Below are 27,566 nucleotides of genomic sequence, written 5' to 3' on the forward strand. Positions count from 1 at the left end.
AGAGCTCAATGTTGAGTCCTTTGGGCTGTAGGCTGACCCGGCAGAAGAGTGAGGTGTTGTCCCTCCAATGTGTGGTCTGATTCGCTGTGGCATTGGAGGAGGCCGAGGATGGTCATGTCGGAAAGGGAGGGGGAAGGAGAATTAAAATGGGCGGTGACTGGGAGGTGAGGTCAGCTCCTGCGGGCCCGGCTATGATGCTCGGCGAAACGTCTCCTGAGTTTACGTTTGGTCTCCCCGATGTAGAGGAGACCACATCGGGAGCACCAGATACAGTAAACTAGGTTGGAGGAGAGGCAGGTGAACCTCTTCTCACCTGGAAGGACTGGTTGGGGCCCTGGATGGAGGTGAGGGGTGTGGTGTGCCAGCAGGTTTTGTATCTTTTATGGTTGCATGGGAAGGTACTTGGGGGTTTGGGGAGGGGGGTTGGTAGGGAGAGTGGCGTGAACCAAGGATTGGTGAATTGGAGGAACAACACCTCATCTTCCACCTGGGCAGCCTACAGTCCGGTGGAGTCAGCATTGAGTTCTCCAATTTTAAATAACGTCCCTTCCAGCCCCTGACTCCCTTTCCAGACCCTCCCTCTCCCTTCCATTCCTCTAATCAATCCTTTCTTCCAGCTACCAACCGGATTCATTCCTCCCATTGACCAACCAGGTTGTATCCTCTACCTATCTTCACTTATCACGACCTCACCATTCTGGTCCCCCCTCCCCTTACCTGCAGCTCCCCTTACACTCTTCCCCAGTCCTGAAGAAGGGTTATACATGAAACATTGACTTCTCCACCTCCTGATGCTGCCTGACTTGCTGTATTCTCCCAGCTTCCTCAGTTTAGAAAAAGGTGAGGTGCAATGAGACCTGGGTGTCACCGTGGAACAGTTGCTGAAGGTTGGCATATAGATGCCGCAGGCGGTGAGGAAAGCTAATGGCATGCTCTCCTTCACAGTGAGAGGATTTGAGCAAGGATATCTTGCTGTAGTTATACATGGCATTGGTGAGGCCACACCTTAAGTATTGTGTGCAGTTTTGGTCTCCTAGTCTGAGGAAGGACAGGTTTGCCAGACTGATTCTTGGGATGAGAGCAAGTGAGGACTGCAGAGGCTGGAAACCAGTCAAAACAGGTGGCGCTGGAAAAGCACAGCTGGTCAGGCAGCATCCGAGTAGCAGGAGAATCAACATTTCAGGCAATAAGCCCTTTATCAGGAATGCAAACCTATGGAATTCTCTACCACACAAAGCTGTTGGGGCCAGTTTGTTAGACATATTGAAGGGCTTATGCCCAAAACATCAACGCTCCTGCTCCTCAGATGCTGCATGACTTGCTGTGCTTTTCTAGTACCACACTTTTCGACTCTGATTCCTGGGATGGCAGGACTGAAACATGAGGAAAGACTGGACCGACTGTGGTTGTATTCACTGGAATTTTGGAAAATGAGGGGGGATCTCATATAAAATCCTGCTGGGATTGGACAGGCTAAATGTAGGAAGAATGTTCCTGATGTTGGGGAAGTACAGAATTTGGCGTCACAGTCTAAGAATAAGGGGCAAGCCATTCAGGACTGAGATGAGGAAGACATTTTTCACTCAGTTGCGAACCTGTGGAATTCTCTACCACTGTTAGGGCCAGTTTGTTAGATACCTTGAATCGGGAACTGGGTGTAGTCCTTGCGACTAAACAGATCATGGGGTATGGAGAGAAAGTGGGAGTGGGATACTGAGATTGCATGATGAGCCATGATCACATTGAAAGGTGGTGCAGGCTGTAAGAGCTGAAGAGCCGACTCCTAGAATTTCATAGAAGCCATAGGTTCCCCACAGTGTGGAAACAGGCCTTTCGGCCCAACAAGTCCACACTGACCCTCCGAAGAGTAATCCACCCAGACCCATGCTCTTACATTTGACCCTGACTAATGCATCCAACCGACACATCCCTGAACATTGTGGACAATTTAGCATAGCCAATTCACTTAACCTGCACATCTTTAGATCGTGGGAGGAAACCGGAGCACCCGAAGGAAACCCACTGGGTAGGACAGGATTTATTGCTCATCCCTAATTGCCCAAAGGGCAGTTAAGACACAGCCACTTTTCTGTGCATCTAGTGGCACATGTAAAAATGGCAGATTTCCTTCCCGAAAAGACATTAATGAACCAGGTCGGTTTTTACAACAACCATTACACAGTCGTCACTGAATTCAAGTTTTGTCATCTCCCATGGTGAGATTAGAACCTGTGTGCTCAGAGCATTAATTATGATTGCTAGTACCAGTGACATTACCACTATAGCGTTGCTTCCCTTGAGAGGAGGGAGTCTGTTCATTTGAGATTAGCATGAACTTCATATTGCCTATTTTTCTCTTTATCTCTTTATACCCTTGGTTAACAACAGTAGAGAAACTTTTACAAAGGTGGCATTGGTCACATATCAGAGTTGCACTATGCCATCTTCAAAGCAGGTTTAATTAACAAGAAATCTCTCAACACCAGGTTATAGTCCAACAAGTTTATTTGAAATCACAAGCTTCAAATCCCAAGATTTCAAATAAACCTGTTGGACTATAACCTGGTGTTGTGTGACTTCTGACTTTGACCAATCCAGTCCAACACTGGCACCTCCACATCATAATTAATGAGAGTTTGATAATATTTTGAATCTCAGCACATCAAAGGTTAATCCATATTTTAAACTTTTGCAGCTTAGGGTAGACTATGCTGTTCCTCCTGGAAAACATATATCACCCACCCACGTCACTCACCAATTCTGGGATTCGAACATCCTGCACATTTTGGAAATGTTCTTTTGTTACAATTATCCTTTTCCTTGTATGAAACTCAAAGTTTACAGCAAGCGGGGAAGTGGAAAGCATGCAATTGTAGTGATGCAGCATGGCTTCTGGAATTTCAACACGTCATAAAGCTTTAATCATGTCTATGACAACGGATCTTAATTGGCTACCTACAGTTTAAAAATAGGGAAACTAGGAGCTGGACTCAACCATTTGGACATCCAAGCCCACTCTGCGATCCAATAGATCATGGCTGATAGAGCAGGCTTGTCAACTCTCCCTTCGGGGAAATGTCTGGGGACCACAGAGACTGGAAGGTGGGGGTTTAAAAAGTGGAAAGGTGAGAAGTGTCAGTGATTTTAGAACAGTGGTAATGTTACTAGGGACCTGAACACTTGACTGATGCCTGGGATTAAGAGTTAATCTTTTGAGGAGAGATTGTACAGGCTGGGGCTGTATCTCTTGGAGCTTAGCATAATGACAGATGATCTTATTGAAACATATATGAACATGAGGGCTCTTGACAGCGTGAATGCTGAAAACATTGGTCCCTTCGGGGAGGGAGACTAAAACTAGGGGACAGAGTTTAAAAACCAAAGGCTCCTAATTAAGACAGCAATTAGTAGATTTTTTTTCTGAGGTTGTGATTTACTGGAACTTGGCTCTCCAGAGAGTGGCGATGGTAGGGCCATTGAACATGATTAAGACAGAGTTAGATACAGCAGGGTTAATACGGGCAAGAGGGAATACTCAGAATCGGATCAACCATGGTCATATGAAATAACTTTTTCTTAATGCGTTCGTGGGATGTGGACATCATTGGATGATGTGGTATTTCTTGCCTATCCCTAATTGTCCTGGGGAAGATGATGGTGAGCAGTCTTCTTGAATCACTGGAGTCCTTGGGATGTAGTGACACCTAGAGTGTTAGCAGAAAGGGAGTTCCACAATACTGACATAGCATAGCCATTATGAAGAAATAGTGATGTAGTACCAATTCAAAATGGAATACAGTGTAGAGGAGAACTTGTGATGTTTCTAAATATCTGCTGCCTTCTCCTACAAGGTGGTAGAGGTTGAGGACTTGGAGGCTGCTGTCAGAGGAGCCTTGGTGAATTTCTGCAGCACATCTTGGAATTGGGATGACCTTTCTCCGGTGTGTTTTGGTGGTCAACGAAGTAACTGTTCGAGGGATGGCTATCATACCAATCAAATGGGTTGCCTTGTCCTGGACGGCATCAAGTTTTGTGAGTGGTCTCAAGAAACCCATCCAGGCAGGTTGGGGTATTCCATCAGACTCCTGACTTGTAGACAGGCTTTGGGGAATCAGGAGGTAGACTACTTATTGCAGAATTCCCAGCCTCTGACTTGCTCTGTACGATATGGCGAGTCCAATTCTGTCTCTGGTTAATGGTGACCCTCTGAGAAGTTGATAGTGGGAGATTTAGTGATGGTGAAACCATTGAATGCCAAGGGGAAGTGGTTAGATTTTCTCTTCTTGGGAATGATCATTGCCTGGTACACGTGCAGTATAAATGTTTGGCCTTTTATCTGCCCAAGACACCATTGTCCAAGTTTTCCTGCATATGGATTTACTAACGCTCTGAAAAATATGTTCAAATTGCACCGTGGCAGTGGGAGGAACTGTAAATTCCATTGATGAAAACATCTGAAATAAAATTTCTGTCTTATTTAACAACAATAATGTAGTTACCAGATTATAATAAAAACCCTGCTGCTTCATGCATGCCCTTTAGGAAAGGATATCTGGCATCCTCACCTGGTTGGACCTACATGTGATTCCAGCCTATAGCCTAACAGTGCTTTCGAATGGCCTACATCAGCTGTCAGTGGCTCACCATCTGTCCAATGACAATCAGCAGTAGGAAAGAATCGGTGACTTTATTCAACGACATTCACATCACAAGAACAAATTTTAACAAAACCTAAAAAAGTGATTGCACTTTTGAAGAGGAGCACTTAGAATATACAAAATAATTCATATTCTCACTTTCATTGGTCCATTGTCAAGTTAAACTGTACTATACTGTTAAACACCCAGGTATGCGGCTTCTACTGTAATCAGTTTTCATTTCCTTAATTTAATCAGCCAAATTTCAGATAATCAATTAAGCAAATAGGCATGGCAATCTTCCAAATCAATTCAACAAAACATGTCGGTGTTTAAATCCAACTTTTTTTTTCCCAATTAAGAATTTAACTGCTTTGCATTAAAGTACACTGACCACTTTCTCTAAGTCTAATCATAGTCTCAGGGTAAATTAAGAACATCTCCTGTTGTTGTACAGACAATTATTCCAACGTTAAGAACTTAAATAAAAGATAAGTAGAAGTGATGCTCCCTCGATGGCCTTCTTGTCGCGACTGTGTTTTCTGCTGTATTAGGCCTTGCACCTGCAAATTGTGGCCTCTCGGCCCACTCAGAGATTTGAGCAGAAAATGTGGGTCGACGGTCCACTGCAGTACTGAGGGATAACTGCATTGTCAGACGGTACAGAGCAGTATTTTGTCCTCAGGGTTGACATCATAATGTTGTGGTTGAATGTGGGTCAAACGCCCACATTGCTTAGGATATAATTACCCAACACTGTTTCCCCCCCAATTGACAAAAAGTCTCTAAAGGTCAGGCTCACTGTTCACTGAAGAATGGCAGGTGTATGTTCAAAGCTGGAGGGCCATAGGGAGGTCTTGCAGCCCTGGAGAATGAGCAGGCTACCTTTCCGATTGAGTGGAAAGCAGGCACAGCGAGTCAAGAATAACATAGAAGGTACGGGAATCTACCTCTTATGGTTTCGAGATGGAGGCAGCCCTTTCTCCAGCCTTTAATATTTTGAGTTTTAAATTAAAACTGAGGCCAGGCTGCTTTGAAAAGATCTCAAAGTCTGCTAGGAGTGCCAACTAAGGTCAGCTAAGGTCAGCTCTCCCTTCACAGCTGACCTGGTTGCCAGTGCTTCACGGGGTCTCCAGTCAGGCTGGAAAGGTCCCAGAAACAAAACAGAAATTGCTGGAAAATCTCAACAAGTCTGGCAGCATCTGTGAAGAGAAACTGGAGTTGCCGTTTGGGGTCCAGCAATCCTTCTTCTGCACTGCCCTGGAAACCCCCTGGAAAGGTCAGCCTCAAATAACAGGCCTTAATTGGTCTTTAAGGATCCTGAACAAATTACTCTCCACATGCTCATAGACCCGTGGCCTTGATCTACCTGCCTATAAGTAAATTAGCTAGGGCTGAATGTGGGCAGTAAGCCAGGCTTAAAAACCTGAGCCGATGTCTGAAATGTCAACTCTCCTGCTCCCTCAGAAGCTGCTGTGCTTTTCCAGTGCCACACTGTCCAACCCTGATCTCCAGCATCTGCAGTCCTCACTTTCTCTTAAAAACCTTGAGGTCATCATCCTTCAGATGGGATTTCAAACCAAGGCCAAGTCTTCTTTCTTTGACTGATGTCAAAGATCCTCCTGTGCTGTTTGGAAAAAAGTGTTTTCCTTTGTGTCCAGACGATACTTATTTCTGAACCATGGTAAAGGTAAAGTCACCACAGTCTCACAAGGTTTTTCTCTCATGACAGAGTAGGTTTAACCTGAGGGTCACCACATCTCAGGTGAGGGATGAGATTGAGAAAGTGGGACCTTCATGGTGACCTCAGCTGGTGTAGGAATTGAACCTGTGTTGTTGGCATCACCCTATACTGCAAAGCAGCTATTTATCCCTCAACCAATAGCACAACAATAGATGTTTTGACCAACACCACTTTGCTGTTTCATGGGACGAAGACTAATCAGCTACAGCGTTGCCGACACAAAAAGAGTAAGAAACCCTCAAAAATAAAATGTAAAATGCATTGTAAATGTCCTGAGGTCATTGAAGACATTGCAGTTGAAATATTTTGATAATTCGTGGCGGAATGGTGGCCCAGTGGTTAGCACTGCTGTCTCAGCGCCAGTGACCTGGGTTTGATTCCGGCCTTGGGCAACTGTCTGTGTGGAGTCTGCACGTTCTCCCCGAATCTGCGTGGGTTTCCTCCGGGTGCTCTGGTTTCCTCCCACAATCCAAAGATGTGCAGTTTAGGTGGATTGGCCATGTTAAATTGCCCACAGTGTTCAGGGGTGCATAGGTTAGGTACCTTAGTCAGGGGAAATGTAGAGTATTAGGATAGTGGAACTTGGTGGGTTACTCTGCAGAGGGTTGGTGTGGACTTGTTGGGCCAACTGGCCTGCTTCCACATTGCAGAGGTTCTATGATTCAATCTATGTTGGTTGGGCTGATTTTTATTATGATAGCAGTTTGATAACCAAAGTTCCTGTTGGCATTGCATGGAGTAATGAAGAGATAAAATGAACAGCCCTCATAAGCAATCATTTCGATGGCCATATAAATATGTAACAGCCCCTACAGAGTGTTTACTGCCTTGAAAAAGAAAGAGACAAGTAAATAAAATCTTTGTATTCAAGAATAAAACAGACTGTTGGGATTTTTAAAAGATCTCAGAAGTGTTTTTATTTTGAGGTAACAGTCAAAAAATGTCACTGAAGAATCAATCTTGTGATAGCTTCAGTGCAAGGGAAACTATTGCCCGATTTTTGAAATTATCTAAATATTTTAAGATCTTTCTCTTACAAGGCAAGCATATGGAGTTAGGCCAAAGATCAGCCATAATCTTTCAACTGATTTTATTTTATTTATTATTGTCACATAGAGTCATAGAGTCAGAAAGATGTTCAGCACGGAAACAAACCCTTTGATCCAACTTGTCCATGCTGACCAGTTATTGTAACCTAAGTCTAGTCCCATTTGCCAGCACCCAGCCCATATCACTCTCAACCCTTCCTATTCGTATACCTATCCAGATGCCTTTTAAATGCTGTAATTGTCCCAGCCTCCACCACTTCCTATGGCAGCTCATTCCATACATGCAACACCCTTTGTGTGAAAAAGTTGCCCCTTAGGTTCCTTTTATATCTTTCCCCTCTCACCCTGAACTTACGGCCTCTAGTTCTGGACAGACCTTGTCTGTTTATCCTATCCCTGTCCCTCATGATTTTATGAAGCTCTATAAGGTCACTCCTCAGCCTCCGATGCTCTAGGGAAAACAGCCCCAGCCCGTTCAGCCTCTCCCTTTTCCTCAAATCTTCCAACCCTGGCAACATCCTTGTTCATCTTTTCTGAATCCTTTCAGGTTTCACATCATTCCAATAGGAAGGAGACCAGAATTGCACACAATATTCCAAAAGTGACTTAAGCAATGTCTTGTACAGCTGCAACATGACCTGCCAACTCCTGTACTCAATACCTTGACCAATAAAGGAAAGCATATTAATTGCCTTCTTCACTACCTCTGACTCTACTTTCAAGGAGCTATGCACCTGCACTCCAAGATCTCCTTGTTCAATAACATTCCCTAGGACCTGACTGTTAAGTGTATAAGTCCTGCTAAGATTTGCTTTTCCAAAATGCAGCATCTCACCTTTATCTAAATTAAATTCCATCTGCCTTTCCTCAGCCCAATGGCCCATCTAATCAAGATTCTGTTGTAACCTGAGGTAACCTTCTTCGTTGTCAACTATGCCCCCAATTTTGGTGTAACCTGCAAACTTGTTGACTTATGCTCCCATCCAAATCACTTATATAAATGATGAAAAGTGGTGCACCCAGCACTGATCCTGTGGCACTCCACTGGTCAGAGGCTTCCAGGCTGAAAAGCAACCTTCCACTACCACCCTCTGTCTTCTACCTTCAAACCAGTTCTGCATCCAAACGGTTTGTTCTCCTCTGTATTCCATGAGATCTAACTTTGCTAACCAGTCTCCCGAGGAAATTTGTCGAACACCTTACTGAAGTCCATATAGACCATGTCCACTGCTCTGCCCTCATCAATCCTTTGTTCCTTCTTCAAAAAACTCAATCAAATTCATGAGACATGATTTTCCACACATAAAGCCATGTTGACTATCCCCAATCAGTCCTTGTCTTTCCAAATACATGTAAATCCTATCTCTCAGGATTTTCTCCAACAACGTGCCCACCACCGATGTCAGGCTCTCCAGTTGATAATTTCCTGGTTTTCCTTACCACCTTTCTTAAATAGTGGCACCTCGTTAGCCAACCTCCAGTCTTCCGGCACTCCCCTGTGACTATCAAAATATCTCAGGAAGAAGCCCAGCAATCACTTCCCTAGCTTCCCACAGAGTTCGAGGTTACATCTGATCAGGACCTGGGGATTTATCCACATTTATGCATTTTAATACATCCAACTCTTCCTCCTCTGTAATATGGAAATTTTTCAAGATGTCACCATCTATTTCCCAACATTCTATATCTTCCATGTCCTTCTCCACAGTAAACACTGATGCAAAATATCTCCCCATCTCCTGCAGCTCCCTGCCTGACTGATCTTTGAGGGGTCTATTCTCTCTCTACTTACCCTTTTGTCCTTAATGTATTTATAAAAACCCTTTGGATTCTCCTTAACCCTATTTACTAAAGCTATCTCATGTCCCCTTTTTGCCTTCCTGATTTTCCTCTTAAGTATACTCCTATTGCCTTTCTACTCTGTCTATACCTGATATATGCTTCCTTCTTTTCCTTAACCAAAACCTCAATTTCTTTAGTTAACCAGCATTCCCTCCACCTGCCAACCTTTCCTTTCACCCTAGCAAGACTATACTGTCTCTGTACTCTTGTTATCTCATTTTTGAAGGATTCCCCTTTTCCAGTCCATCCCTTTACCCGCAAACATCTACACCCAATCAGCTTTTGAAAGTTCTTGTCTAATACCATTAAAATTAGCCTTCCTTCAATTTGGACAGAGTGAGGGATACAAAGTTACGACTGCAAAGAAGGTGCACAAATATCAAGATCTACATTAGATTTGAAATTTGAGAAGCCCATTCAGGAGTCTAATAACAGCGGGGAAGATACTGTTCTTGAACCAGTCAGTACGTGTGTTTAACCTTTCTCATTGAATAGTAGAACAGGCTTGAGGGGCTGAATGACCTTTTCTTGTTCCTATCTTCCTATCAGCCCTTACTAAAAATATGACAACATCTGCATTCAGTGTTTCAGAAGGAATATTTGAACTATTTTAAATGCAAGGGCTGGTTTTCACATAGGGAATAGTCCTCACTCAGTTTCAAAGCTGAGGACGAGAGGAGAATGCTGTGATTCTAAATCCCCATTGCTTTTGTCTCCTCTGGGAATTCGTGGAGTTTCCCAATGGTTTGGGATGATATGTATTGTTTAATTGCTACTTAAAAGGTAACGTGGCTTGATTGTATCTCGTTGCCCACCTTTTCCTCTGCAGGAGTTGGCAGCTGCCAATTTGGAGACGTGCCTTTTAGAAATGGACAGGACTCTAGGTGTCATGATTAGACCATTCAGCCCTTTGAGATGACCTCATTCAATTAGATCATGGTCCATCTGCACCTCAACTCCACCTGCTACCCACGGATTATATATTTCCCTCAATCTGAAAGATCACAGCTAGGCCCTGTTGTCACGAGGAGGTCAGCCACAAAGGTAGGAGGACCTGAAGCCCTGACACCAGCCACTGTGGCTGAATTTTCACCCTCGATGACATGCAAAAGGATTTCACCAATTTAGTGACTCAACTTCAAAAATATAAATGGGTTCAGGTCAGGGTAGGCACAGAATAACTTGGGAACCATACCGAGACATTAACAGGCTGTTTAATAAGGTTTCTTCAACTTGTGGCTTTTTAAAAAAAATTGGTCTTTCAGCATTGTACACATACAGTCATAGAGATGTACAGCATGGAAACAGATTCTTCAGTTCAACTCATTCAAGTTGACCAGATATCCCAGATAAATCTTGTCCTATTTGCCAGCACTAGGCCCATATCCCTCCAAACCATTCCTATTTATATACCCATCTAGATGCCTTTTAAATGTTGTAATTGTACCAGCCTCCACCACTTCCTCTGGCAGTTCATACCATACATGAACCACCATCTGCGTGAAAAAGTTGCTTCTTAGGTCACTTTTAAATCTTTTCCCTCTCACATTAAACCTATGCTCTCTAGTTTAAGACTTTGTCTATTTATCCTATCCATGCCCTCAAGACTTTATAAACCTCTATAAGGTCACTTCTCAGCCTCTGATATTCCAGGAAAAATAGCCCCAGACTATTCAGCTTCTTCCTATAGCTCAAACCCTCCAGTCTGGGCAACATCCTTGTAAATCTCTTCTGAATCCTTTCATGTTACACAACATCCTTCCTAGAGCAGGGAGACAAGAATTGCACATATTTTTCCAAAATTAGCCTACCAATATCCTGTACAGCCAAAACAAGACCTCCCAGCTCCTATATTCAATGCACTGGTCAATAAAGGAAAGCATACCAAACGCCTTCTTCACTATCCTATCTACCTGCAACTCCACTTTCAAGGAGCTATGAACCTGCACTCCAGCGTCTCTTTGTTCAGCTACACTCCCCAGGACCTTACCATTGAGTGTATAAGTCCTGATCTGTCTTTCCAACGTGCGTGCAAAGAAAACTCATGCAGACAAGGGAAAAGGAAATAATTATCTTTGACAACCATCATCTTTTGGCTCATCTCATCACTATTATTTCCAACGTGAGAAAAAGAAGGAAACGTATTGAATAACAAGCTCAGTTGATGGCTGTCACTATATCATGTTTTTTTCTGTGATCTTGTCTCGGAATTCCATACTCATTAAGTGTTCCTTACAAAGCCCCAAGCAACAAACAGGAGGAAATCTCTTTGCTGGTTAGAGTCATATCAAGTACAAAGGAATATGATAGTAGTTGTTGGAAATCAATCAATCATTGCAGCCTCAGTAGATCACTGCAATAGCTCTTCAGGGGTGACCTTGGATCTGGATTGTCCTTGGTTCAACTATCTTCAACTGCTTCATCAATAATCTTCCTTCCATCGTAAACCCAGATGTGGAAATGTTTGTTTGCTGATGATTGTACTATGTTTAGCACCATTCACGTCACCTAAGACAATGAAGTCATCCATGTTCATATGCAGCAAGACCTGGACATCAGGCTTAGATTGACAACTGGCGAGTAATATTTGTGTCACACAAGTACCTAGCAATGACCATCTGCAACTCCTGCAAGAATACCTTCCAAACTTTTGATCATTACCACCTAGAAGATAACCATAGAATCTCTACAAATGTAGATGGAGACCATTCAGCCCACTGAGCCCACACTGACCCTCCAAAGCGCGTCCCATCTAGACCCAGCTCCCACTGTACTCCCATATTTGCCATGAATAATCCATTTTGCCTACATATCGCTAAACACTTGCACGTCTTTTGGCATAAGATAAGCCAGCACTTACATGGGAGCACCAACACATGCAAGTTCCTTTCAAGCCATACATCACTCTGACTTAGAACTCTCTCATCAATCCTTCACTGTTGGGTCTAAATCATAGAACTCCCTTCCTCATCGGCCTGTGGATATTCCCACATACCAAGGTGGTAGCTCACTATCAACTCCTCAAGGGTAACCAAGGCTGGGTTCCATTTTGTGGGGCACTGGCATCAGTATTGGGACCGGAAGAAAGTGTACCATTAGGAAGGGCTCCACCTGAACTGACGCGGACCCAATCTCACAGCAGAAAGGCTAAATAGGGTTGTCACATGGATGTCAAACTAATAAATGAGTGATTTTGGAAATCTTGGGTGAAGTCAATGTAGTTTCATAGCATAGAGTGAAGAAACAGTCTGTAGCCTGCTTCATGTAAGGCAGGTCATGGAAAATCTACAAGATGCAGATTGATTAACTAGACGAGAGAAGTAACAAGCAGGTGATTAAAGCATTAGTGCTGAGGGACAGGTTACTGTGTATGCCCCAAAAATGAGTTCTACGTATAAGTGCACAGAGCATAAGGAATAAATTAATTGAGTTGCAGGTACAACTTCAAATTGGAGATTATGATATAGTAACCATTACTGAGACAAAACTGTGGGATGGCCAGGATTAGGAACTTAGCATTCCAGGTTATAAGGACATACAGGCAAAATGACAGAGAAGATGAAGTAGCCTTACTAATGTAAAACTTCAATGGGGAGGGAGGATATAATGAGAGGAAAGCATTCAGTGGAGACTGAGGAACAGTGTAATTGCTGTAGTATACAGACTTTCAGGAGCAGCTCAGAAGTGCTTGATTGTATGAAAGCAGAAATTATGCAACTTTGCAAAAATGTCAGAGTTGTATTAATGGGCGATTATAACTTTAACACAGTTTGGGGATGGCAGACAAGGATCTCTCCAAAAGGTAGTGAATTTCTGGAGTGTGCCCAGGATAGTTTGCTACAGCAGTATGTCCTGGATGCAACAAGGGGACAAGCAATATTGGATTTAGTAAAGAGTAAAAACTTAATTAGTAACCTAATTGTGCATAAACATTTATCAAATGGTGATTATAACATGATCAAGTTCAAGGTACCATTTAAAAGCAAAAATACAATGAATCAGTTATGAGAGCTTTAGATTTAGATCAGGCCAACTTTTATGAGATGCAACAGAGATTATCTACAATAAACTGGGAAAAGCTGCTACTGGGTAAAACAACTAAAGAACAGTGGAGAATGTTTCAAGAAACATTTAACTCAATTCAAATCCAGTTTATAACTGGGTCATAAAAACTCTACTTCACACACAAAAAGCTTGGATAATTAGAGTTAAGGAATGGTGTAAAACTTACAGAACGGGCTTATAAAAAAGCACAGATCCTGCTGAACAGGCAAGATACAAAGACCAGCAAAGGGTCACAAAGCAGCTGATAAGAGTTACTAAAAGGGACTATGAAAGGAAACTTGCCAGGGACATCGAAACTAATTACAAGAAATTTTACAGTGTAGACACAAAAGGGGAAAGTGGATGGGCAGGAGCAATGTTGGCTGACTAAACACTGAAAGTGATAATATTGTCAATGACGATGAGGAATTGGGAGACATGTTGAGTAATCATTTTACCTTTGTATTGCAGGAGAAAAGGAGGAAAGCTTGCCAGGAGTCCCAAAAAATTAATAGTGGATTGAGAACAGGGTTTGAATAAAATTAACATGACTAAAACAATGGAATTGAAGAAATTAATCGAATTAAAAAGTGACAATATCCCAGAACCTGACAGTTTCTAACCGAGGGTTTTAAACAAGTAGGAGCATATTGTAGACACCTAACTATAACCTTTCAGAGTTCCCTGGATACAGGAGTCATCCCTCTAGATTGGGAAATTGCAGGTCACTCTGCTTTTTAAGAAAGGCAAAGGAGGAAAACCAGGGAATTACAGACCAGTTAACCTAATAACTGTGATGGGGAATTTATTGGAGTCCAACAATCAAGGATGGGATATCTGAACACTTTGCCAATTTCCAGTTCATCAGGGAGACTCAGCATAGATTTATGACCGGTAGGTAATGCCTAACAAACCGTATTGAATATTTGAAGTGGTATCTAAGTTAGTGGTCAGGGTAATGTATATGGATGATGTTTACATGGAATTCCAAAAGGTGTTTGATGGAAGTCCCACATAAGAGACTATTAATTAAGATGGAAGCCCACAGAGTTGAGGGAGTACAATATAGGTTTACAAGAATGATACATGGACTTCAGGGGGACTTCAGGGGTTAAGTGATGAGGACAGGTTATACAAATTAGGTCTGTTTTCAGTACAATTTAAAAGGTGAGGGGTGATCAAATCAAAATCTTCAAGGTATTAACAGGAAAAAACAAGGGAGACCAAGATAAACCATTTCCAATGGTTTAGTTATCTAGAACTACAGGACATAATGTGGGAATTAGGTCCAGACCATTCAGGAGAGATGCTAGAAAACAGATCTACACACAATGGGTAGAAAATGTTTGGAACTCTCTTCCACAAATGACAGCGTATGTGAGTCAGTTACTAATTTTAATGTGAGATGGATAACTAAACTATTTATTAAGCAAAGCTATTAAGGGATATGGGCCAAAGGGATATGGAGTTTGGGCATGGACTGGCCATGATCTCATTGAATATTGGAACAGGCTCGAGGGCTTACTCCTGTTCCTATGTGCCTGACAATGTGGAAATTTGCCCTGATATGTCCTTTGCACAAAACGCAGGACAAATCCAACTCGACCAATTGCTAGCTTATGAATCTACCCTTAAACATCAGCAAAGTGATGGAAGGAATCATCGACTGTGCTATCAAGCAATGCTGGCAAATGATTAACCAGCTCACTGATGCTCAGCTTGTGTTCCACCAGGGCCATTCAGCTTCTGTCCACATTACAGCCTTGGTCCAAACATGAACAAAAGGGTTGAATGATAGAGTTGCTATGACAGTGACTGACCTTGTTATCAATTGGCAGAATTTAAGCATGTGTTTCTTCAAGAAGCCTTAGAAAAACTGGAGTCAATGGGAGTCAAGCCAAATCCTCTCTGCTGGTTGGAGTCACACCTAACACAGATAGATCGGTGCAGTTGTTGGAGTTCAATCATCTCAGCCACCAGGATATCTCTGTAGCAGGTCTTCAGTATAGTATCCTAGCAGGCAGTTGCTTCATCGATGACCATCTCTCCATCATCAACACAAAACTGGGAATGTGCATTCATGATTGGATAATATTCCTCATCAACCATGCTTCCTCATATACTGAAGCAGTCTAAGTCCAGACATTGCAACGCTTGGATAACATACATGCTTCAGCTGATGAATAGCAACTAACAATTCTAGGCACACAAATGCCAGGGAATGACCAAACCAACAAGAAGGAATCTAACCATTACTCCTTGACATTTAATGGCTTTTCCATTACTGAATCTCCACTAACAACATTCTGATGATTTCCATCAATTAGAAATTGAACTGGACCACCACCTGAACACTGTGGCTACAAGAGTAGGTCAGGGCTGAGAATTCTGTGACAGATTCCTCAATTCCTATATGTCATCCATAAGGCATAAGCCAAGAATGCATTGGAATACCCTCTCCTTATCCATATGAGTGCAGTTTCAAAGACCCTCAAGACGTTTGACACCATCCAGAACAAAGCAGCCCACTTGATTTGCATCCCACTCACAACCTTCAATATTCACTCCCTTCAGCACCAACAGACAGCAGCAGCTGTGTGTACCACCTACAAGTGATCTTACAGCAATTCACCAAGGCTGCTTCAACAGTAGCTTTCAAATTCACAATCCCCACCAACTACAAGAACAAGGGCAGCAGATGCACGAAGCACCTTCATTTTCAAGTTGCCTTTTCGACACACAGCATCTCGATCTGGCAGAAAGGGGGCAGCACTTGCTTCCTCCCTTTGTCTTCACCCACCTCAGCTGGTTGCTGTGCAGCTGGTGGCAATGGCTGTCCCTTCAAAATGACAATATTGTTCAACAGACTATTACAAATATTGACATGAGCTTTACTCGAATATTTATTTGGATTGAAATATTTAATTAACTCAGGGATATTCATGATACAGCCCATGCATCATAGGAATGAGGAAATATGAGCAGACAACTTAGTCCTTTGAGCCCGCTCTGCCATTTAACATGATCATGGCTGATCTTATCCTGGTCTCAACTCTGCGTAATATTCTATACCCAAGTCACAGCCCCGGAAAACTAGATGAGAGAATCATATTTATACTTTTAACTTGTTTGTGCTGTTTGAATTTTATTGGCCAAATGATTTGGAAGGAACTGCACTTTATGCTGTCAGTGAATAAATCCCAAACCGCACACCAGAATCTGTTAGTATTCATAGCTTGAGGTAAGTGTGAATTCATACAACGAACTTCAATGGTTCAAAATCTACACTCATGTCTGTAGCTTAATCCCTCTTCACTACCAACAATCATATCAATGAGATAATGTGTATTACATACAGAGCATAGTTCTTGCAACACATCTTTTGTTACTTAACACTCACTAAGTGAATGTCAAGTCTTCACCATACTTCAATGAAATGTGATATATTGGCAATGGTGTCCCACATGATAATGCTTTAAAATATAGCTGACAATGTTTAACACCAATGCCATCCTTTTTAGAAAGTGGAAATTCCATAGAATTCCCACTGCGTGGAAGCAGGCCCTTTGGCCCAACAAGTCCAGACCGACCCTCCGAAGAGTAACTTGCCCTGACTCATTTCCCCTACCCAATATTTACCCTTGACTAATGCACCTAAAATATACATTCCTGAACACTATGACGCAATTTAGCATGGCCAATTCAACCAACCTGCACATCTTTGGATAGCGGGAAGAAATCGGAGCACCCGGAGGAAACCCATGCAGACACGGGGAGAATGTGCGAACTCCACACAGACAGTCGCCCGAGGCAGGAATTGAACCTGGGTTCCTGGTGCTGTGAGGTAGTAGTGCTAACCATTGAGCCACCTGTTGGGAGGCCACGCACTGGCTGGTGGGTCTCGGTTGCTGAGCCTTCTCTGGCGGCGGAGTGACCAGGACCGAGAGCGAGTAGCGTTATCGCATTTGAAGCTTTCCTCATGTTTTTGGGACGCTGTGTTGTCCAAATATAAAATGGATGATTGCTTTGATTATGACTGCAGTGAGCTTGAGCCATCTCATCATTAACAGAAGCCATGTTTTAGGGATAGAAAGCTGCCACAAGTTAATTACCTGTCCAGACTATAATTAAAAGGAAAGAAACAAAAGTGCTAGTCAGCACTGTAAAATGATGCTGCTCAGAATCAGTCTTTCATTGAATGTATCTGCACTATGAGGAGGATGTTAGGAGAGGTTAAGAACACATATATGTATTGTCACATATCTTGTTAAATGTTAACCTGTTTATAGCAGTAGTTTGGATGCATCTGTCTGTTGAAGTTCATTCCGTTGCAATCAAACTTTTGTTTAATTTTTAATGTCTGCAGGGATGCCCTTGTTTGAATTAGTCTAACATTTACTAACCTAGGTCAGGCGCGAATTTCTATTCTTCAAGCTGTTCATTCTTGAAAGAGGGATTCAACTGGGAACAGAGCTGAACTTGTTCAGCTAGAATAAACGGCACACACATTTCAAAGAGAAAATATCTTGAAGTTGCGAAAAGGTTAAAGTTGGCTTGCTCTCTGTTGTGGAAGCTGATTTTTCACGAGTTTAGTTTTGACATAGGATTGCCCATCTGATAGAAGAGGAACGTTTGAGGATTATCAACATGGCAGAAAAGTTTGGAAGTTTAATGAACATTCATGGTTTTGATTTGGGTGCTTGGTCTAGGGACATGAAGTCATTGGGTATGATGGCAATGGCCTAGTTTTCTCTGCTGTGGACAATGACTGTGACCAGTGAGCGGATGTCAAGAAAGATCCCCTGAGTGATCCACAGAGTGTCAAACATGCCTTGCGAGAGATCACAATCATCCGACAACTTGGCAATGATAACATAGTGAAGGTATTTGAGATTTTGGGTCCAAGTGGGATACTGATGTCTGATGCTGCGGGTGCGATCACAGAACTGAGTGCAGTATACGTTGTTCAGGTGTACATGGAGACCGATCTAGCAAAGCTGTTGGAACAAAGTCCATTCTCAGAAGAACATGCTAGGCTCTTCATGTCCCAGCTGCTTCGTGGGCTAAAATACATCCATTCAGCTAATGTTCTGCACAGAGATTTTAAAACTGGCTAACCTTTTCATTAACACTGAGGATCTGGTGCTGAAAACAGGGGATTTTGGTCTGGCACGCATCATGGATCCCCATTACTCTCACAAAGGTTATCTGTCTGAAGGACTGGTTACTAAGTGGTACAGATCTCCACGTCTCCTGCTCTCTCCCAACAATTACACCAAAGACATGTGGGCCGCTGGCTGTATATTTGCTGAAATGCTGACTGGGAAAACATTTTTTGCAGGTGCTCATAAGCTGGAGCAAATGCAGTTGATTCTTAATTGCATCCCTGTGTAATCCATGAAGAAGACCTTCAGGAGTTATTGGATGTGATTCCAATTTATACACAAAATGACATGACAGAACCCTACAATCCATTGCCACAATTACTCCCCGGTGTCTGTGCTGAAGCACTGGATTTTCTGGAACGAATTTTGACCGTCAATCTAATGGATAGACTGAAGCAGCTGGTACATGAGTATTTATTCCTTCCTTTCAGATGAACCCACAGCTGCCCACCCCTTTCACATTGAGGATCAAGTTGATGATATTTTGCTAATGGATGAAAGTCACAGCCATATTTACAACTGGAATAGATACCATGAAAGCGAATTGTCAGACCATGACTGGCCTTTGCACAGTAATTTTGAGGCAGATGATGTTCAACGAGATCCACGAGCAATGTCTGACATGACTGAAGAAGATGAGGTACAAGTGGACCCTCAAGTATTTAGATGGAGAACGTGAAAAGTATTTGGAGGATCCTGCATTTGACTTGAACTACTGAACACTGAACATTCTTGGCCACATTCAGATCACCATGAAAACAAATACTCTGGTCTAGAATGTGGCCATAACTGTATTTATAATGTGGGGTCACCTTCCTACTTGTGGGCGGCACGGTGGCACAGTGGTTAGCACTGCTGCCTCACAGCACTAGAGATCCGGGTTCAATTCCCGCCTCAGGCAACTAACTGTGTGGAGTTTGCACGTTCTCCCTGTGTCTGCGTGGGGGTGCTCCGGTTTCCTCCCACAGTCCAAAGATGTGCAGGTCAGGTGAATTGGCCTTGCTAAATTGCCCGTAGTGTTAGGGTAGGAGTATGGGTGGGTTGCGCTTCGGTGGGGCGGTGTGGACTTGTTGGGCCGAAGGGCCTGTTTCCACACTGTGAGTAATCTAATCTAATGACTTGGTGTGGAGAGACAGTAAAGTGAATCATTACTATGAGCCCAAACTTATTGTAGACCTTTCTAACAGGAAAGAGCAGAGCATAGATAAGCCAGATAAAAAAGGCAATTCAAAGTGTGAAAAGAATGGACTAGTGAAAGCACAGTTAGCTTTGGTAGAGGCAACACAACAGATTGTTGAGAAGGACAAAGAGAAGATTCAGAAGTTTGGCTTTGATTCTTTCATGGCAAGCACGATCAAGTTTAGTTTGCAGCCAGAGACTTGTGATATAGATAAGGTGAATGACTTGAACAGTTCTGCATCCCAGTTAAACCTGAAAAGTTCAATGTCAAATTCCAAGTCTGTCAGTCAAGAGGAGGAGAAGAAAGGGATGGCCAGTTTGGCTCACTGGAATATCAAAGTCAGAATCTATGGGATTGCCAGTTTGCAATTGACGGAAGTGATGGTGAGGACAAAAGTTTTCTAATTCATCTAGATGAAGATGCTTGTTTGGACAACTGGAAGGATGAGCAGCTAGAAAAAAGTACATTCACTAGTTATTTTAGACAAGTTTTTTAACAAAATAAAATGAGGTAGAAATCACAGAATCTTGAGCTGGCAAGTGACAGGAAACTGGGGGGAAGAATTAATGAAGAGTGTGTGAAAGAGGTGAGCAGAAATGGTGAGATTCTATTAGCAAGAAATTTGAGTCCATTGGTATTTCCCAGTTTGACAATCCTGCCAGTTCACCACTGAAATTCTGAGGTACAGGTTCTTCAAAGCTCAGGATTTTACACCTCTTCATGAAATCTCTGTTGTTTTCAATGTAGTACAGAACACCAGTCACTTGGCAACAATTGCCACTTAAACCGAGTGTGAATGAGTACACTTCCAATTTAGCAACATCAAACATGGCAATATCAAATGTTTTCACCACCACAGGATGTCCTAAGGTGCATTTGCATCTCTGATGATGCTTTCATTAGAAGCATTGAGGTCGAAGTTGATGATATTTTGCGAATGGATGAAAGTCACAGCCATATTTACAACTGGGATAGATACCATAAAAGCGAATTGTCAAACCATTTATTTATTTAAATTATTTTTTCATGTGCAATAGTGAATACACCTCCATAGTACTGACTATGAAGCATTATGGGACATCCTGTGCTGTGGTTGAAGTGCTTGAAGTTGCTAAATTGGAAGTTCTGAAGAAGTGCCACTGAACCAAAACCCTGTTAATTCTGCTTTCTCTCCATTGGTGTTGTCAGTCTTGCTAAATTTTTCCTGCAGTTTCTGTTTTTGTTTCAGATTTCCAGCATTTACAAATCTTTGTTTTATAGAACAACGAATTGGGTTTGTATTATGCCCAATATCTGGAAGTTTAAAAACAACTATGTATACTAATATGACGTCTCAGATTTACATATACAGTGTGAGTTATATTCTTCCATACATTACAATTCCATTATGTTGACTGTTGACGGGCTTGCCAACTGATTAACGAGCATGCTGACTGCCATTTGAAAATAGACATCTCTTATACTGGAACATCACATATCATAATGCCATCTTGCTGCCTTAAAGGTTGAAAGCCTTTCTGAGATCCCTGCAATAGTGCAATAGTTTGGTTTTATAAACAATTCACTTTCAGTAGGTGAAGGTAATTTATAGCCTTTTTATTTCTCAGCATTTAATTGCCAATAAAGAGGAATCCAATCCAATTGTAAGAGCAGCTGTTACAGACTGTGCTGATGTCACCTTACAACTGTAGTCATTTTCCAATTCTGGAGTATTTCATACCTGAATGGCTTGAAGAAAAGGGAAAACTGGGACAAAGTCGCATGATTTCTTTCTCCGTTAGTTCATTGGTGTGGTTAGTTATAGCTCAAAGCAGAGCAAGTGGACAAACTAATAAAAGAGGACAGGAAAACTGTAATTCAACTGAATCTTAAAGAGATTGGAAGAATTGAAAGTCATAGAAGGGGCAAAATTTGGCCAACCTTAAAACTCATCTCAAGCCATTAGCCACTGTTAAGTTTGGGTCTTTTAAGACTGTCTTATATTTGATTATGATAGTTTTTATGAGTGAGGTCTCTCTGGTGGACAAGTACCAACCTTCTCAAACCTTCTGACACCTAACCAGTCTTAAAATCTGAAATGGGTTTACACTGATGAACTGATTACAACCATGTTAAACTGTTAATGCCCCTAGAATACAAACAATAAAATACAAACATTGACATTCACTGTGCCTCCATAACCCCTCTGTTCAATTATTTCGGAAGTGGTAAAGTTTATCATTTCACAATGAGGCAGATTAATTAAATAAGTAATGAAAAGTTGATATTTTTCAAATATTACAATGTTTAAAAACTTATATAAGAAAGTGCTTTATAAATCTCCTGGAGAAAATAAAACACACAAAAGACATTTAACTCAGAACAAATTCAAGTTGTTATAAATAACATCTATAAACACACAGTTGGCTGGGCTTTATGCCCCTGGAATGGTTGGCAAGCGAGCAGGGGATGTAACATTAGTTTCAATGTGCAATGGGGGCCACTTCTATATTTCAATGTGTGATAGGAAAGGCTACTTCAGAACCTATTCTTGCTCCCACACAACTTGACTCACAGAGAGTGGTGGCCAGTCCTAGTTGATAGTTGGCACTGATTTGGCTGGCTGCAAGCAAAGTGGAAGTGGTACCTTCTTCACAGGGCCTATGGAATACCCCTACATTATACCAGTCTCTTTACCCAGGTCTGATTCACCTTGGCCCTCCTACACAATCCTTGCTCCCTCATCCACCCCACCAGCCTGCCCCTTTAAAATATCCCATGTGTAGTGCTAGTGATGACCTTCATTGGTTATAGGATGAAATCCCAGCAGTGACCATCTCTCCACATGATCCTAACATGTCCAGGGAGCTCTAGGTCATTTGACTGGCCAGCAGCCCAGATGTGGGTGGAAGTGTCAAGTCACGAAACAATATACCTATTTTATAGGGGTGGCACAGTGGTTCAGTAGTTAGCACTGCTGCCTTACAAAGTCAAGGGCCTGGGTTCGATTCCACCCTCAGATGCCTGTCTGTGTGGGTTTGCTCTGGTTGTCTCCCACAGTTCAAAGATCTGCAGGTTAGGGTGGATTGTCCAGAGATATGCAGGCTAGGTGGCTTAGCCATGGGAAATGTAGGGTTACAGGGATGGTTGAGATGCTTTTTAAAAATTTCATTCATGAATGAGGGTGTCACTGGCCAGGCAGCATTTATTGCCCAGAGGGCAGTTAAGGGCCAACCACATTGCTGTGGGTCTGGATTCACATGTAGGCCAGACCAGGTAAGGATGGCAGCTTCCTTCCCTGAAGGACATCAATGATCTAGATGGGTTTTCCAACAATCGACAATGGATTCATGGTCATCACTTGTTTCTTAATTTCAGATTATTATTGAATTCAAACTTGACTGTCTGCTTTGGCAGGATTTGAACCAGGGTCCCCAGAACATTATCTGGGTCTCTGGATTAACAATCCAGCAATAATACCACTAAGCCATCACCTCCCCTTCGGTAGACTGGTGTGGACTCAATGGGCTGAAGAGCCTCCTTCTACACTGTAGGGATTCTATACTTTATTTTTCACAGCAATGTTGAAATGACTCTCATTTCCAACAGCTTTATTTACATGACTTTTAAGCTATCACTGCAACCACAAGATTCCTGTACTTCTATGATATGTTTATTTTACTCTGAGTCCGCACCCAAGTTTAACCAATCAGGCATAGTGAGCATAGATCAGTTACCAGACTCCCAAAATCAAGGACTCGACAACCAAATTCGGCAACTGTTAACTGGCTGCAGGGCAACCCACTAGAATAGAGGTGGAGGATTTGGGGGAGCGGGGGGCTAGGGGTGGGAGTGGGTGGTAATGGTAATAATTCTTTAAATGTCTATTCACATGAGTTTCTCCAACGGAAACCATCCTTGAACACCCCCAGCAACCCTTCCCCACTTATCTCAGAACCAGCCTTTGCTTTCCTAGTGTTTCCAACTTCCAATGTCATCTCCATCATTGCCACACACCAGCAACTACCCCCCACCCTATCTCACAACCTTGAAATTCCCAACATCTTACTTTTCCCATTCCCTGCAGCACTCCCACTTTCTGGAGACACCTCCCTGATACTTCAAGGCATAAAACTTCTCTGGCTCACCCAAATCCCACCTTTTCTTAAAGTTACAGCAACACTGAATGGCCATCCTAACACCATTAAAACCCACGGAACCACCCTGTAATGATGTGTTAGCCCTCTCTCCTGCTTGTCTCCAATCTGGAACAAAACAAGTTGCATTTTTTGAAGATAATGATGGCCCCAAGAACAATGATAAGTGTACATAAAATGCCTTCAGTGTTACTCTATCTTCTCAGAATACATAGAATAGAATTCATAGAATCCCTACAGTGTTTCATTTGTTGGTTATCCATGTTGAAATCATGCTGCATCAATTGAAACCTATTTTTCTAACCAACCTGTTCAGAAATGTTATCACACGCCTCTGGAGCAGGTGGGATTTGAAGCTAAGATCATTAGAATTACCACATTCACTAATCCATCTTGTGTAGCTTAAGGGTCAGTATTAAATGTGGGGAGGAGAACGTACAGGGATGGAGGGATGTCCAACATAACTAATTAATGGAGAGGAAAGGAAGGAAGTCTTGAATTTACATAAGTTTGCATGAGTCCTGGACACCTCAAATATTTACAGCCAATAAAATACTTTTGAAGTGCAGTTACTGTTGCAAAGTAGGAAACATGACAGTTTGTGAACGATAAGGACCTACAAACTGTAATAAAATATTGGCGAGGTAATATGATTTATCGGTTCCAAGTTAAATATTGGTCAGGACATTGTGGATAACTCTCTTGCTTTTCTAAGAAATAGCACCGTAGGATTTATTTATATCCACTGGAGGGGAGAGACAAGGCCTCAGTTTAACACCTCATCTGAAATATGGTACCTTTGAGAGCCCTCAATCCATACTGAAATGGGAATGCCAAATTAGGATTTCTGCTCATTTTTCTGGAAGGTTATGTCAACCTAAAACCTAATGAGTTAGGGACCAGGGTGCTACCACTGAGCCAAGGCCAGCAGTTGTAGCAGCAGGCATGAAAATATAATTAAATGTTTAAATATTAGAAGCACAAAAAGCTCCTGGCATCATCTGCAAACACCATGTTTGTTTAAGAATCCGACTCGAGCACAGCTAAGTCCAAGACCTGTTTGTGGAACTATCTTGTACAGGTGAGCTGCATCCCATGAGTCTCACCAAACTCCTAACTTGGAGCAGGATCTGATCAGAGTTAGGTCTCTGGCTGTTTGGAATGCTCTTTCGTTTGGCTTTTCGTCATTAGCTGTAAATGCCCCCATCTGTCACCCGAACAGGATGCCACACACTGTCTTAATTTTCAACAAATGAAGCAGGCTTCGTGGTAAAGAGCACAGAATCTATGGCAGCACAAAGCCTTTGTAACAACATGCATGTACCATGTGAACAGTGGCAGACATGGTCTCCAGAGGACTACTAATTGATTAGTCCCAAAGAGAAGCAAATCAACTGTTGCAAACACAGCAAAGAATAGCTAACTATTTGCCAATGTGAGTGAAGCTTATGAATACGTTTCAATGATACAGAGTTCTGTTCCAATCCTATTTCAGCTGGAACAATGTGATGAATACCTTGCCTTCAGCTTTACTTAGTCCTTTCCAAATTGTTGATGATAATATTCCATTGTTTTGTGAATTTGTGGACAAAGCATCCTATGGGATTTCTAAGCTAAAAGTCCTGTTCCACAGGAGGTCTCTCAGGACCCAGGCTGAGAGTCTGAATTTTGAAATAATGAGTTTTATCTTCCAACTTGGTTTTTGGAGTTAAGGTTCCACAAGTTTCCTTTGTGAGCTGAAGTCAATGACTACATTGAAAGTTAACACACAAAAGGTAATTTACTGGAAGAGTTCAATGACTACTTTAGCAAAGGCATTAAAGATGTCCAAACTGTCATTTAAGGCAGCTCTAAACATTACTGATAAATGCTGCAGTGATCCAACCATTCCATTCATATCAATCAGCTACCGCCTGCCACCTTTGTCCTCCACTTCCTACAAATCTCATTCAATGTTGAATTATAACATTGGAGTAGCATGGTGGCTCAGTGGCTGAATTGAATTGAATTGAATTGAATTTATTATCACATGTACTGAGGCACAGTGAAAAGCTTTGGCTTGCGAGCAACACAGACAGATCACAGGATTAAGTAGCATAGATAGTAAATAATAGGTAAACAGCGGCAAAAACAAAAACACAGGTAAAGGCGAATGTTAAGAGTTTGTGAGTCCATTCAGTATTCTAACAACGATAGGGTAGAAACTGTTGAGAAACCGGCTGGTGCATGTGTTCAGGCTTCTGTACCTTCTCCCCGATGGTAGAGGTTGTAGGAAAATATTTGCCAGCTGGGATGGATCTTTGAGAATGTTGGCAGCCTTTCCTTGATAGTGGTAGATGGATTCTAGAGATGGGAGGTTGACTTTTGTGATTGTCTGGGCCAAGTTCACCACTCTCTGTCACCATCTCTGATCTTGAATGGTACAGTTGCCATACCAGGTAGTGATATATCCAGACAGAATGTTCTCGATGGCACACCTATAAAAGTTGGCAAGGGGATTCACCATCATGCCAAATTTCCTCAGCTGCCTGAGGAAGAAGAGACGGTGTTGGGCTTTTGTAACCAGTGCATCCACATGAAGAGTCCAAGAAAGTTTGTTGCTGATGACCACTCCCAGGAGCTTGACATACTCCACTCTGTGCTGTTGATGTGTAGGGGGGCATGAGTAACATCCCACCAAAAGTCAATAATGAGTTCCTTGGTTTTGCTGGCATTGAGAGCTAGGTTGTTCTCAGTGCACCATTTTTCCAGGTCTTTAACTTCCTGTCTGTAGTCTGTTTCATCACCATCTGAGATTCGACCAACAATGGTAGGGTCATCCGTGAATTTGTAAATGGCATTAGTCTGGTATTTGGTGATGAAGTCATCGGTATACAATGCATACAGTAGGGGGTTGAGTACGCACCCCTGGGGAGCTCCAGTGTTGAGTGTTAGTGAGGATGAAATATCATCCCCAATCTTCACTGATTGTGATCTGTGGGTCAGGAAACTGAAGATCCAGTTGCAGAGAGTGGGGTTTAGTCTGAGATCACTAGGTTTAGTAATTAGTCTCCTGAAGGCCGAACTGAAGTCAATGAGTAGGATTCTTACGTAGCTGTTCTTGGTGTCAAGATGTTCTAGGAGGAGTGATGGGCAAATGATATGGTATCTGATGTGGATCTGTTGGTCCAATAGGCAAACTGGAGCGGGTCAAGATTAGTGGGGAGGCTGGAGTTGACTAATGCCATGACCAGCCTTTCAAAGCACTTCACAGCCACTGATGTTAGGGCCACTGGGCGGTAGTCATTGAGACATGCTGCGTGAGCCTTCTTAGACACAGGGATGATGTTGGCCCTCTTGAAACAGGCAGGGACAGTGGCCTGCTGCAAGGAGAGGTTGAAGACCTCTGCTAACCTCTGGTTAGCACTGCTGCCTCACAACGCCAGGGATCTAGGTTCGATTCCACCCTCGGGCAGCTGTCTGGGTGGAGTGTCCACATTCTCCTCGAGTCTGTGTGGGTTTCCTCCCACTTTCTATGTCGTACAGCTCTCTAACTCTATGATTCCAAAGATGTGCAGGATAGGTGGATTCTCCCTGGGAAATGCAGAGTTACAGGGTTGTGGTGAGTCTGGGTAGGATGCTCTTCACTGGGTTGGTGTGGACTTGATGGGCTGAATGGCCTGCTTCCACATTGTAGGTAATTCTGTACAGACTGGAGCTGATGCTACCAGCCTTCAACTTGTTACAATGTGAAGTCACAAACAAATCTCCATGAATACCCATCATGTAA

General features: G+C 42.5%; 1 protein-coding gene and 1 pseudogene across 1 annotated transcript in view; one reads left to right on the forward strand and one right to left on the reverse strand.

The window, feature by feature from the left end:
• gabrg3 (gamma-aminobutyric acid type A receptor subunit gamma3) overlaps positions 1–27,566 on the reverse strand; it is a 657,746-nt gene that overhangs the window by 416,634 nt on the left and 213,546 nt on the right. The window lies entirely within an intron of this gene.
• LOC140481188 (mitogen-activated protein kinase 6-like) lies at positions 17,759–20,157 on the forward strand (annotated as a pseudogene).

Source organism: Chiloscyllium punctatum, chromosome 9, assembly GCF_047496795.1.
Source record: "Chiloscyllium punctatum isolate Juve2018m chromosome 9, sChiPun1.3, whole genome shotgun sequence".
In the NCBI taxonomy this organism is placed as follows: domain Eukaryota; kingdom Metazoa; phylum Chordata; class Chondrichthyes; order Orectolobiformes; family Hemiscylliidae; genus Chiloscyllium; species Chiloscyllium punctatum.